Source organism: Rutidosis leptorrhynchoides, chromosome 5 (genome assembly GCF_046630445.1).
Source record: "Rutidosis leptorrhynchoides isolate AG116_Rl617_1_P2 chromosome 5, CSIRO_AGI_Rlap_v1, whole genome shotgun sequence".
Taxonomy (NCBI): domain Eukaryota; kingdom Viridiplantae; phylum Streptophyta; class Magnoliopsida; order Asterales; family Asteraceae; genus Rutidosis; species Rutidosis leptorrhynchoides.
The window spans coordinates 429,731,814-429,747,382 of record NC_092337.1 but is presented as its reverse complement, the minus strand read 5'-3'; the positions used below and the strand labels follow the sequence as shown (position 1 = coordinate 429,747,382).

Genomic DNA, 15,569 nt, shown 5'->3' with positions numbered 1-15,569 from the left:
TCATTTCACGAAAACCTAAAACACCAAATGGATCTTACAATTATTTTGGAGTTGTGATAGATTCGTGATGAAATACGACACGCACCAAATAGTAAAACGTTTGAAGATGATAACTTCTAACTTTGGAATATACAGATAAAGATTATTGTTACAAAAAAGCTGTAACTTTCTGAAGAAACAAAAAATGTTTAATGTAGATTCAACTTGACCCATTTCGACCGAACTATAAATCATGACCCAAACCATTTTTCAGTCATCACCGAAACCACCCACTTGAACACAACTACATAAACTGGAATCTGATTACACACAAACACACGACCATACTGATGCATTTCATGTCAATATAAAGGCATATAGTTTAACTAACACAACCTATTTCCTTGCCTTCATATCTGTAATTGGTTCAACAAAAGGATATGCTTTTTCATCAACGACTCCATTACCTTTACCTTTATCAATATAATTTGCTTGCTGCGGTAATTGCAAAAAACATACATCATTTGCACACACACACGAGTTCGGAAGGAAACCCGAATAGCATTACAGGAACCCGATTCTTTAACCATCCCGAGGGGCAGGCGGACCGAGTTTGATTCCTGAATGAATCCGGGAGAAAAAACCCCTGAGGTCAATCTGAATATCCATATTTCATGTAGATTAATTAATAGGATTGGCAGAGCGAGGCTCGAACTCATGACCTAACCCCCAGTCCCAGCACACAAGGTGAAACGGATGCCATTGAAGCAATTCGACAAATTCTCATCAACAATTAAAGATAAATGATTCTCCACGATCTTCCAAAGCAAATTGGAACTGTTAAAGAGCATTATAAAACATTTGATGCTTGGTTTAAAAACATAACGGATTTTATGAAATTTTTTAGTACTCATCTATTTGTTTCGTGGTTACAACCTGGAATCAAGAAAGTAGTCACCATTTTTAGATCCAAAAACCTTCCTGATGCATTTTGTTTGGCGGTACTATAAGATGATGTGAACGTGTTCGCACAAAGAGATGCAATAACCCTTCCTATATCAACACCATGTGCGAGTGTTCATAAAACAAAAAATTTCTCTCGGTTACATGCACGAAGAGATACAATACACGACAGATAACTCAAATAGAGCTAGGTGAAAATTTGCTGGAAAACTTGTGCCTCCATTATGACCAATATTACACGTTGGGCATAGATGTAGCGTGCAACGATTCACACTAGTACTGTTAAGTATAATTGAATGTAATATGCAATTTACACAACAACAACGATACTCGATTCCACCACAGTAAAGTATGGGGAAGGTTAGATGTAGATAGTCTTTTCTCTACCATACAGTTGGGTGATGGCTTATAACTTAAGGTGTCCCCTCCTCCTTCAAGCTAGCTTTTGAGAGTTAGTTCTACACTTGGACTTATGGGTAGTCTGAGCTCACCTCCATATCGTCCTCAGGTGAGAATTCGGGTCTTCTCCGGTTCGTCCTCGAAAGACCATGACAATTGGTATCGAAGCTAGCCTCATCTTTCGGGACACGACTACTCGGAGTGGTGACCCATGGAGTGGTATCTTAGACCCAAAAAGAGGGTGCCAACCGTGACCAACATAGCCATGACCAACGAGGACGTTGGCTCTTTAAGGGTAGGGTATTGTTACGATCCCACCTCTCCCAAGTACGGGATTAGGTAATGGCTTATAATTCAAGGTGTCTCCTCCTCCTTCAAGCTAACTTTTAGGAGTGAGTTCTACACTTGGACTTATGGTTAGTCCCAGCTCACCTCCAATTCGACCTCGGGTGAGAATTCGGGTCTTCTCCGGTTCATCCTCGGAAGGACATGACAACATAACTCAACACGCTCTAGTGGGCCACATTTGTTAGACTTACTATTACATATAGACTTTTTATTCTTCATTAATATGGCCTAACCTATTTATGCATGATAATGTATTGATTTAATATATTAAGTTAAAAGACTTTATTAGTCTTATTAATCCTTTTTATATTATGAAACTCTTCATAAGGGCTCTACTTAATCACCATAATGAAGTGCTCTTAATTAGTCTTGAACTTTTGATGGAAGACTATTAAGATGTTACTCCTTAATGTTATGGGAGTTGATCCCTACCTATACATCTTGTATAAATAGGGGCTTAGGCACACCCCATTACATTAACATAACAACACTTAACTATGACATACTAAGTCTATCACTAAACGAGAGGTTCAAGTAGAAAGAAGATCAAATATTCCACTCATTGTTATTCTCATGGCATCTTCATCATCATCCCTCTACTCTCGTAAGTTTTATGATGTATTAATCTTTATGATGATATTATGAATTATATGATGTTATTGAATATATGTCTAACATGTGGTATTAGAGCAAATATATCTCATATTTTATAATCCAAATTATGTTTATATATTTATAATTGGGTAAGCACAAAGTTCATAGATACTCTTGAGTTATATGTGAATTTTCGGATGATTATATGAGTATGATCCAAATATTGTATTTTATCTAATTAGTCTATGAAATGCACCTAATGCTTATGATTGGTGATATTGTTCTCTGTTTCAACAAAAATACGAAGCCGTTTTGAAAACCAAAGTAATCGAGCATGGTATGTGTTACTTATTGTGTTTGAGATGTACTAAAGTTTTGTTTGACATCTCTAACTGTTTTTGTTTGATTTTAATATAATTGCTATAACGCTTATCAAGTTATCTGAATTAAGATTTGCCTTTGATTTTGATGACAAATAAGTATAACATGTGTTATTGTCTTGTTTTATGTCAAAACTTTTTGTGATTATAAATATTCATGAGATCTTTGCTCGTCGTTTAAAGTTTTATTTTATTTTGAAAACTAAAGGGAAATGTTTATTAACTATGTGATTCATAATTCTTAATAGTAAATTGTAAATAATTGAATTGATTACTGTCTCGTTATGTAATTTGAGAAATCATGGACACTTATTTTGCATTATGAAAATACATTTACTTATGTCCAAATATTATTACTACCAAACTTAGTGTCTTTTCATTTTTCAAAATCATGTAACTGATCTCAATCGCTTATCGTATCAAATACATATAATTTTACATTATGTGTAATGAGATTAAAACCGTTATATGTAACTTACATTAATTGATAATTATTGTTACTAACAACTAGTTTATAACCCGCACATTCGCGGGTATTTTATCATACATGATTCTAAAAATGTATTATTAATAACTTATTATGATATAACTAGCTTAAGGCCCGCGATTTCGCGGGCACTTTTGTATGAACGTTAAAGAAAATGTGATGGTTCCAGTAGAGTAGTTTTATATATAATATGTTCGTTTGATTACAAAGTAAAAGAAAATATAATATTAATCTATTAATGTCGTTTAGTTTGTAGTACTAATAGATATTAGATATTAGTTTAGAGTTGAATTTGCAAAGAAATATAAGTTTTTACACATTGATAACCATCAATAAGACCATTAGCTTTTCCGGAAACAATTAACATGAAGCACACATTTTTCTTTTTAAACGGGGCATTAGAAGCATACTAACATTAAAAAGAATAAACGTAACAATATTAAAGCTAAACATAAAATGATTAGCATACAAACATTTGTCTTTGCTAAATGGAGATTAGAAAATCCACCTCTAAAGATGCAGGCTGTGAAGTATTTGCATTACATGTTGCAGCTCGGCTTTAAATAACTTAACTTATCGAAATCAGAGAAAATCTAGACAAATGAGAAACAAAAGCACTATGTAAACATATTTTCTAAAGTGTTGATATATCCACCATTAAAATTTGATGAGTTCATCCTGCTTATGAATATTGAATGAACTTGTGTGCATTAACGTTCATTGTCTTAACTCCTATATTACATCACAATATAGGAGCAAGACTACTCAATCAGGCTGATCTTTGGATGACTCCCTTACACGTCCAAAACAATTTCCCTTGAGTTAATTTCTAAGATTTCTTCACACATACTATATACTCAAATTCTTGGTCATCAAGTTATCGTCTCATTCATTCCCAGATTTATCAAACCTTCTTTTACCTTCTCAATATCCATTCAAAAACTTTTAACCTGTATATCATGAAAAAGCACCGGATCGCTCAAGCATTTTTGCCCCAAGAACTTTTGATTGAGCATGCTCGATTTCCTTCTCCATCCCTCCCCATTGAACGCATATTATATTGATCACATTTCCATACTCCTAGCACTTATACACATGCTCCCAAATATTCATTGCGTACTGACAAAAATATTAGAGTATGCTCAATCGTTTCAATAGCACCGTCACACATTGGGCACCTAACCAAATTAAAATTAATACCTTTTCTATCAAGATCCACTCTTGCCGGTAGCAGTCTTCTTTTTGCTCTCCATATTAAAATTTCAACCTTTTGAGGAAGAAGCTTATCTCGTCGAGTTTCTCCACTTTGTTCGCGGCCATGCTATTATCTTCTCATTAATCGCAGTCGCCAAGCTTTTGGTATTGAATTCTCCACTTTTATCCATGTTCCATATGTACGTGTCCCTGCTATCAACACATAAAGAAACCAAAGACAACAAATTGTCAAGTTCTGTTAATTCATCATCCCCTTCCCCATTAGAACATTATGCCAGACCCAACTTCCCACCCATTTGTTCTCCAATTAGATATACCTCCACCCATGTGATGGAAATTCAGGTCGTTAGAATATATAAAATAAAAAAAATTAAAAAAATGCTGAATCTAAATTAGGATAAAAAGTTTATCTTTTATCGAAAATCAGAGGAAGAATATTTTCCATGCCACCATATTTCCTTCCGCTTAACACATATAGACCATGAAGCTCGTCTCGAGGAAAAATAGCTTTCCACACTGTCCTTAATGCTACCTAAAGACGATAAGCAATCGGGTCAAATTTGTTTTTGTATATAATAAGCAAATAGGACATGAAATGAACGTCGAGACTTTTTTTTGTAGATATCTATTAATTTAACCTGTTAGGAACCAAACCATATGCAAAAAGTTCAAAGTTATGATCTCTTTATGATAAACACATCAAAACATGTTTGTTCAATAATCAATATTACCACTATAATAGCAGATAACTGATATGTACCACATGTACCTCGTGTTCTGGTTGCAGCGTCATTAAGCAATCCTCCTGTTTGAGTCAAACTCTTGCATAAAAAAGCTAATTTGATGCAACAATTGGTGCTTTACAATTCTGCATAATTAAATTAAGCCATTCCCTTCTTCCCATGATCAGTCTCAGATAATGGTACTAAATTATACTGCAATTTCACCTTTATCCCAATAATGAACACCCCCATCTTCAAACCCCTCAAATAACATACGGTCACAAATTTTTAATTCCATTTAACAATCCCATCATCTTCAAAACATCCTTCGTTTGCTAAATTAATCCTGCAAACAATTAGAGGTCCAATAAACATGTTAAACTCAATCAAACCTTATTAAATCATGAAACGATGTTATCAATTGAATCATGAAATTGTATTCAAGAAATAACCATTGTTAAAAACCGTATATTCTTATGAAGTAACAACGATCGATGAGCATTATGGGTTGAAAACAAGGTTTAAAAAAATGGAAACGCGCCTCGAGGCGTTTTCTCTTTGTGAGGCGAGGCGTACGCCTCAAGGCGAAACGAGGCGTACATTCGAGGCGGAGTTAAAAAAATACATATAAAATTATAAGTTCATTATACTATGGAGCATATGAGGCATTTGTGAAAAATATATTATTATTATTATTATTATTATTATTATTATTATTATTATTATTATTATTATTATTATTATTATTATTATTATTATTATTATTATTATTATTATATTATAGAGCATATGAGTAACAGGACTCTTCAATATTATTATTATTATACACTACGTATTACATATATGCTGTAATATATGTTTTAAATAGTGTAATATAGTGTAAGGACTTGCTTGCAAATTTAGCTAAACCAAAAGGATATGCTTGCAAAATCTTGTCAAAATATGATAGAGTAGGTACAGATGAGATTGGACTTCAAAAGATATTAAATTGCAATTTACTTTTCTTCTTTCCTTCATTCTTCTCATCGCTTATCTCTTTTCTTCTTTATCCTCATCTCTTTTCTCTCAATCTTCATCTTCCTCCTCTCTTTTCTTCTATTTCATTCAATCATGTTTCTCATGTCAAAAACAGAAGGATTCAGCCGCCCTAATTTTGCCGCCACCAATTTCCCCGCTATTTTTTCTAAGGGGCGTACGTTTTTTCTAAACAATTGAGGCGTACGTTTTTCGTAGTGAGGCGTAGGTGTGAGGCGTACGTTTTTATTCAGCAATGAGGCGTGCGTTTCGAAACGGTCAATTGCAATTTCGTAGTGAGGCGCGCCTCGAGGCGTATGAGGCGTACGTTTTTTTAAACCATGGTTGAAAATGTATACAACATATTAAGAACTTTCCTGCAAACCGAGAATTCAATGTGATATATAAACGTAAACCTTGTAAGAAAAATCGAAACCGTTTGTTGATAGAATCCTTATTCACCAGATATATAGAAGAAGATAACATAATATTAAGAGATGAAGATATCATAAAAGCAGCTATACCATTGTCGATTAGAAATTTCATCAAATCGAACCAGAAAAAATCAAATCAGGAAACCTAAAATGAAAGTAAACAAAAATATTCAAAAAACACAAATAATCATCATTTCACGAAAACCTAAAACACCAAATGGATCTTACAATTATTTTGGAGTTGTGATAGATTCGTGATGAAATACGACACGCACCAAATAGTAAAACGTTTGAAGATGATAACTTCTAACTTTGGAATATACAGATAAAGATTATTGTTACAAAAAAGCTGTAACTTTCTGAAGAAACAAAAAATGTTTAATGTAGATTCAACTTGACCCATTTCGACCGAACTATAAATCATGACCCAAACCATTTTTCAGTCATCACCGAAACCACCCACTTGAACACAACTACATAAACTGGAATCTGATTACACACAAACACACGACCATACTGATGCATTTCATGTCAATATAAAGGCATATAGTTTAACTAACACAACCTATTTCCTTGCCTTCATATCTGTAATTGGTTCAACAAAAGGATATGCTTTTTCATCAACGACTCCATTACCTTTACCTTTATCAATATAATTTGCTTGCTGCGGTAATTGCAAAAAACATACATCATTTGCACACACACACGAGTTCGGAAGGAAACCCGAATAGCATTACAGGAACCCGATTCTTTAACCATCCCGAGGGGCAGGCGGACCGAGTTTGATTCCTGAATGAATCCGGGAGAAAAAACCCCTGAGGTCAATCTGAATATCCATATTTCATGTAGATTAATTAATAGGATTGGCAGAGCGAGGCTCGAACTCATGACCTAACCCCCAGTCCCAGCACACAAGGTGAAACGGATGCCATTGAAGCAATTCGACAAATTCTCATCAACAATTAAAGATAAATGATTCTCCACGATCTTCCAAAGCAAATTGGAACTGTTAAAGAGCATTATAAAACATTTGATGCTTGGTTTAAAAACATAACGGATTTTATGAAATTTTTTAGTACTCATCTATTTGTTTCGTGGTTACAACCTGGAATCAAGAAAGTAGTCACCATTTTTAGATCCAAAAACCTTCCTGATGCATTTTGTTTGGCGGTACTATAAGATGATGTGAACGTGTTCGCACAAAGAGATGCAATAACCCTTCCTATATCAACACCATGTGCGAGTGTTCATAAAACAAAAAATTTCTCTCGGTTACATGCACGAAGAGATACAATACACGACAGATAACTCAAATAGAGCTAGGTGAAAATTTGCTGGAAAACTTGTGCCTCCATTATGACCAATATTACACGTTGGGCATAGATGTAGCGTGCAACGATTCACACTAGTACTGTTAAGTATAATTGAATGTAATATGCAATTTACACAACAACAACGATACTCGATTCCACCACAGTAAAGTATGGGGAAGGTTAGATGTAGATAGTCTTTTCTCTACCATACAGTTGGGTGATGGCTTATAACTTAAGGTGTCCCCTCCTCCTTCAAGCTAGCTTTTGAGAGTTAGTTCTACACTTGGACTTATGGGTAGTCTGAGCTCACCTCCATATCGTCCTCAGGTGAGAATTCGGGTCTTCTCCGGTTCGTCCTCGAAAGACCATGACAATTGGTATCGAAGCTAGCCTCATCTTTCGGGACACGACTACTCGGAGTGGTGACCCATGGAGTGGTATCTTAGACCCAAAAAGAGGGTGCCAACCGTGACCAACATAGCCATGACCAACGAGGACGTTGGCTCTTTAAGGGTAGGGTATTGTTACGATCCCACCTCTCCCAAGTACGGGATTAGGTAATGGCTTATAATTCAAGGTGTCTCCTCCTCCTTCAAGCTAACTTTTAGGAGTGAGTTCTACACTTGGACTTATGGTTAGTCCCAGCTCACCTCCAATTCGACCTCGGGTGAGAATTCGGGTCTTCTCCGGTTCATCCTCGGAAGGACATGACAACATAACTCAACACGCTCTAGTGGGCCACATTTGTTAGACTTACTATTACATATAGACTTTTTATTCTTCATTAATATGGCCTAACCTATTTATGCATGATAATGTATTGATTTAATATATTAAGTTAAAAGACTTTATTAGTCTTATTAATCCTTTTTATATTATGAAACTCTTCATAAGGGCTCTACTTAATCACCATAATGAAGTGCTCTTAATTAGTCTTGAACTTTTGATGGAAGACTATTAAGATGTTACTCCTTAATGTTATGGGAGTTGATCCCTACCTATACATCTTGTATAAATAGGGGCTTAGGCACACCCCATTACATTAACATAACAACACTTAACTATGACATACTAAGTCTATCACTAAACGAGAGGTTCAAGTAGAAAGAAGATCAAATATTCCACTCATTGTTATTCTCATGGCATCTTCATCATCATCCCTCTACTCTCGTAAGTTTTATGATGTATTAATCTTTATGATGATATTATGAATTATATGATGTTATTGAATATATGTCTAACATGTGGTATTAGAGCAAATATATCTCATATTTTATAATCCAAATTATGTTTATATATTTATAATTGGGTAAGCACAAAGTTCATAGATACTCTTGAGTTATATGTGAATTTTCGGATGATTATATGAGTATGATCCAAATATTGTATTTTATCTAATTAGTCTATGAAATGCACCTAATGCTTATGATTGGTGATATTGTTCTCTGTTTCAACAAAAATACGAAGCCGTTTTGAAAACCAAAGTAATCGAGCATGGTATGTGTTACTTATTGTGTTTGAGATGTACTAAAGTTTTGTTTGACATCTCTAACTGTTTTTCTTTATTATTATTATTATTATTATTATTATTATTATTATTATTATTATATTATAGAGCATATGAGTAACAGGACTCTTCAATATTATTATTATTATACACTACGTATTACATATATGCTGTAATATATGTTTTAAATAGTGTAATATAGTGTAAGGACTTGCTTGCAAATTTAGCTAAACCAAAAGGATATGCTTGCAAAATCTTGTCAAAATATGATAGAGTAGGTACAGATGAGATTGGACTTCAAAAGATATTAAATTGCAATTTACTTTTCTTCTTTCCTTCATTCTTCTCATCGCTTATCTCTTTTCTTCTTTATCCTCATCTCTTTTCTCTCAATCTTCATCTTCCTCCTCTCTTTTCTTCTATTTCATTCAATCATGTTTCTCATGTCAAAAACAGAAGGATTCAGCCGCCCTAATTTTGCCGCCACCAATTTCCCCGCTATTTTTTCTAAGGGGCGTACGTTTTTTCTAAACAATTGAGGCGTACGTTTTTCGTAGTGAGGCGTAGGTGTGAGGCGTACGTTTTTATTCAGCAATGAGGCGTGCGTTTCGAAACGGTCAATTGCAATTTCGTAGTGAGGCGCGCCTCGAGGCGTATGAGGCGTACGTTTTTTTAAACCATGGTTGAAAATGTATACAACATATTAAGAACTTTCCTGCAAACCGAGAATTCAATGTGATATATAAACGTAAACCTTGTAAGAAAAATCGAAACCGTTTGTTGATAGAATCCTTATTCACCAGATATATAGAAGAAGATAACATAATATTAAGAGATGAAGATATCATAAAAGCAGCTATACCATTATCGATTAGAAATTTCATCAAATCGAACCAGAAAAAATCAAATCAGGAAACCTAAAATGATAGTAAACAAAAATATTCAAAAAACACAAATAATCATCATTTCACGAAAACCTAAAACACCAAATGGATCTTACAATTATTTTGGAGTTGTGATAGATTCGTGATGAAATACGACACGCACCAAATAGTAAAACGTTTGAAGATGATAACTTCTAACTTTGGAATATACAGATAAAGATTATTGTTACAAAAAAGCTGTAACTTTCTGAAGAAACAAAAAATGTTTAATGTAGATTCAACTTGACCCATTTCGACCGAACTATAAATCATGACCCAAACCATTTTTCAGTCGTCACCGAAACCACCCACTTGAACACAACTACATAAACTGGAATCTGATTACACACAAACACACGACCATACTGATGCATTTCATGTCAATATAAAGGCATATAGTTTAACTAACACAACCTATTTCCTTGCCTTCATATCTGTAATTGGTTCAACAAATTTCTTCTTGTTCATCAACGACTCCATTACCTTTACCTTTATCAATATAATTTGCTTGCTGCGGTAATTGCAAAAAACATACACTACCGATAAAACTTAAATTGGTTCAAACAGAGCAAACGAATGTCTCAAGTAAGAAAACTAATCCACTTACCCTCCACTGGGTTCATAGGGTCTGGATCCTTATTGAGTATCTTGCAACCTTTTAAACACCTAACTGAGGCACCTGATTCCGAAACCACATGCATTACAAAATAAACTAAATCTTTAGGAATTTACACACAAGTGTGACATAAACAGAATATCCTGTCTTACATCCGACAACAGCTCACATAGCTTTTTTAATGGCCTGCATGAGAGCAATACTTCGAATTCTCAAATAGATGTCGAGTTACAACCACAATATTCTGTTGAGATCTTTGTGCACCTTTTGCAAAATGCTTCTTATCTACGTAATCCCAAGGTAGCCTAGTGGTTGGGGCCCTGAGATCCTTGCTAGAGGATCTCAGGTTCAATTCTTGGGGTGGCCAGGGAAGGGTTGGAAACAGCCAGGTAGTATTCCTGATGGGCTGCGTACACTAGAGTATGAGGTCGGATTACTCGCCCTTCCCGGGTAACCCGAACAGGGAACACCTTACAACAATACTTCTTATCTACGTAAATGGGTTAAAATTGCTAACATGGCTTGAAAATCTACTCAGCGAAAAATTCATACACAAATCCAAGCTGACTTAAGGCTTCAATATTGATCCCATATGCCTAATTCAATTCGACAATTTGAAAACGGCTTACATAAAAAATAAATGAAATGCAATATAATGAGATAGTTATGATATACTACATATTAGTAAAAATTCAGAGTATATATACACTACATATGAAAAGTAAACTTCTGCCATTAGAAATTCGATTGTAAGTATACTTTGCAAGCATTCAATTTAAGTAGGGTTTTTTTTTTTTTTTTTTTGGAAGGCAATTGCATTAGATCATCAAACAACAACTAATATCAAATATATCCAACATATTCACAATATGAATGTCTTAAGAATGGTGCAGACTGTGATGACCCGGAAATTTCCGACCAAATTTAAACTTAATTTTTGTATGAATTTGATATGATAAGCAATGTCTATGTTGTTGAGTCTTGAAAAATTTTGGAACTATGTTCATGTATTCAATTATCATTCGACTTTTGACTATTCCCGACGATTCACGAACCTCTAATTATAAACAAAAAATATATATAAATAATCATATATGTAAATAATTTTATATAATAAACTAAATATTAATGTACTAGTATGTGATTTAATTATTATTAACGATAACTTATAATGACTAAAACTTATTATTTTGAATATAAAGAGTAGATTGAATATACATAATTTATCAATGTTAACCAAGTATTAAATGTTATACTCTGCTATTATTTACAATATATATAATTAATATAATTATCTACTTAATACTTAAAACTTAATTGTATATAATATATATATAAATGAATGCTATTCATAATTGGTAATTGAATGTATATAATAACATATTAAAATGTATAAATAATAAATACTCAAAATATGTTATTTCAAGTTTAAAGTATAGTTGTATTAGTAATATTATTAGTACATTAAATAATAATATCAAATATCAATATTAGTATTAGTAATAAATATATATCATATAGATATGAAATTAGTATATAAATTGTTATGTGTTATTATTACTAATATTATTATATTCATTATTAACATTAGTATGATTATAATTAGTATTACTATTATTATTAAAAATATTATTGATATAAATTTATAGTTATCATTATCAATAGTAATATTATTATTTATTATTATACTATAAATTTATAATACTATTATTTATAATATTAAGAGTATTATTATTATGGTTATAATTATTAATAAGATTAATTTATAAATATATATATATATATTATAAATAAAAGAGATATACAAATACTGGTATAGATACAGATATATGAATATTATAGGTTATAATCAAATATATATACATACATAAAATACAGATGTCTATTTACATATATAGATACAAATACAGATATGTATAATTATATATATAATAAAATCAAATACAGATATATATGAGAAAAATACGTTCTTTCTGGTTTGCATCACCAGAAAAACTGTGTTAATATTCTTTCGTGTCTCTAAAATTCGATAGCAGATGCAAACAAATTTTATATAAAACCAAAATCAGTTGAATGTCACTTTCTGTTTTTATTTTTTTTCTATTCTTTTGTACTGAATGAATATTTCCTGTCTAATTCTTGTCGATTATTTTTTTTATAAATTGATTCTATCCAGTTGTTAAAGAGATCATTCAACTTTTCCCATTATCAATTATCATTTATATTTGAATTAACTTAGCAAAAAAAAAAAAAAAATTCAGAAACTGGAGCAGGACCCCTGTTCTTGTTTCATTTTTCTCAAATCTTGATTTTGAAATCAATTTCAAAAAGTACTAATACAGTTTTGTTAGGATTCATTTATGTAAACTTTCTGCAAAGTTTCACATCACAATTCTTAATAACGAACCCAAATTCTTGAGTCAAAGTTTCGTTTCAAAAAGTCAACCGAATCGTTCATTTATGTAAACTTTTTGCAAAGATTTCTGGACACTTATCAGTCTTCGTTTCTCCGGTTTAAGTAAATGGGCCTCTAACATTAGAGAACAGAAATATCAATAGTTATTTGGGCCCGTGATTTTAAATTCTGGCCTCATTTCTTAAGGCACAATATTGGGTCAACACAAATTTCGGTGTGACTAAACATTAATATTAGTGGTTGGAAGTAACCTGCGTGGGCATGAAAGTTGTTCACTTTAGTTGACAATGCACACAACAGTTATTTTTTTTTATTATTTTTTTTTGAACGGCAAGTTTTGCATTAGCGTATCATTTATTTCAACGACATTCATCGTATGCACACACACATGAGTTCGGAAGGAAACCCGAATAGCATTACAGGAACCCGATTCTTTAACCATCCCGAGGGGCAGGCGGACCGAGTTTGATTCCTGAATGAATCCGGGAGAAAAAAACCCCTGAGGTCAATCTGAATATCCATATTTCATGTAGATTAATTAATAGGATTGGCAGAGCGTGACTCGAACTCATGACCTAACCCCCAGTCCCAGCACACAAGGTGAAACGGATGCCATTGAAGCAATTCGACAAATTCTCATCAACAATTAACGATAAATGATTCTCCACGATCTTCCAAAGCAAATTTGTAACAGACTGAAACCCGGGCTAGTTGTAAGTTGCCTATTTTGCCCTTAGGGTTTGTGCTTAGTCTTAAGTGCTTTTATTTTAATTATTTTATTAGTGTTTTATTATAATTGTGTTGTGACCAGTTTGTGACAAGGGTCCCAGAACATGTTGGTTTATTTAATTTGGACTCCGTTAGGACTGCCTAAGGAGATACGAAAGGTTATCAGATAAGATAACTGGTAAATACCTGTGTGATATGGGGTATGAGTTTGTAACTCATTTAAGTGTATGTATCTGGATAATTCTATCCATTTCTCATTTCATCAAACACACACACGAACGCATACACAAACACACACATAAACCCTAATTTGATTTTGTGAGCCTTTGGATTAATTGAAGCTAGAGATATATTCCTTGTGATTTCGTGATCAATATAAGGTATGCATATCATAGATTCATGTATTAATTCTTGCTCAAAATGGGTTTTGGGTTCATATGAGTTTTATGCATTTTGATGCTTGATTCTTGATTATATGTGTTTGTGATGCTCAATAGATGTTAGAAATATGTTGTATATATGTTTAGTAGCTTCCATGTGCTTAAAATTTGATCAAAATCGCTCAAAAATCGAGTTTTGGGAGAAAAATGTTCAAAATCAGCGAACTTGTTCGAAACCCAGTTGCTACAGTATTTGCTACAGTACCCGAGTTGCTACAGTGTCACTATTTGCTACAGTACCGAGTTGCTGCAGTGTCACTATTTACTACAGTACCCGAGTTGCTACAGTGTCACTATTTGCTACAGTACCGAGTTTCTACAGTATCACTATTTGCTACAGTACCGAGTTGCTACAGTGTCACTATTTGCTACAGTACCTTTTATGAAATTGAAACGGGCGTAACTTTCAAAACGTAACTCCGTTTTTGATGAATAAACTATCGTTAGAATCGTAATAAAGAATACTTTTCAATGGTGAACTTTTAAGAAACTAGATCAAATGTTTTTAGGCCGGAAAAGGAGTTTTAGTGTGTATATCGTGTTTTGCACGCACCTGTATGCCATTATTGAATGGAGTCATGATGTAGACTCATAAAATTATGAATATATGGTGTTATGACCTAGTTAATCGTATGAAATGATTATATTATTTATTAAATATGTATATTAACTTTGTTTGTGTTGTTTTCAGGTTATAAGGACAAGGAGGAAGCTCAGAAATAATAACTGAGCAGTTGCTGGTAATTGGTGAGTGGGTCTATCTCCGGATAGAGTTTAAGTAGCATATCATGCTACTGCGGTTGACTCTTTTACCATGCATAGTGTAGAAATTTCCATGTTAGAATAATATAGTATGCCTGATGTTGTATGTGATTTATGTGTACACTGTGTGAATGGCACCAGTCGGGCTTAGGGAGACTGGGGACTCGAGACCGTGCCTAGGAGAGGTTAGAGTCCGTATGAGGTCAACCGTGCCTAGGGGAGGTTGGGTCCATAGGCTACTGATTGTGGAGTATAGTGTGAACGATGCACCCCCTGCATCTGGATAACTATACTGTGAATTGAGTAGCAGGGACTATCGGTAGACTCA

At 33.4% G+C, this 15,569-nt stretch overlaps 1 long non-coding RNA gene across 3 annotated transcripts; it reads right to left on the bottom strand.

Moving 5' to 3' along the window:
* Positions 1–3,693: 3,693 nt before the first annotated feature.
* On the bottom strand, positions 3,694–10,958 carry LOC139848029 (uncharacterized). 3 transcript variants are annotated; one of them, XR_011759794.1, is made up of 4 exons: positions 5,540–5,583; positions 5,097–5,433; positions 4,351–4,897; positions 3,694–4,269 (listed from the first exon to the last, which is right to left on the bottom strand). It is a non-coding gene; the product is annotated as an uncharacterized lncRNA (long non-coding RNA). The 3 variants fall into 3 exon arrangements; XR_011759793.1 differs by lacking the exon at positions 5,540–5,583 and adding an exon at positions 10,886–10,958 and having other exon boundaries at positions 3,695–4,269; XR_011759795.1 differs by lacking the exon at positions 5,540–5,583 and adding an exon at positions 10,886–10,958 and having other exon boundaries at positions 3,695–4,269; positions 5,135–5,433.
* Positions 10,959–15,569: the final 4,611 nt, after the last annotated feature.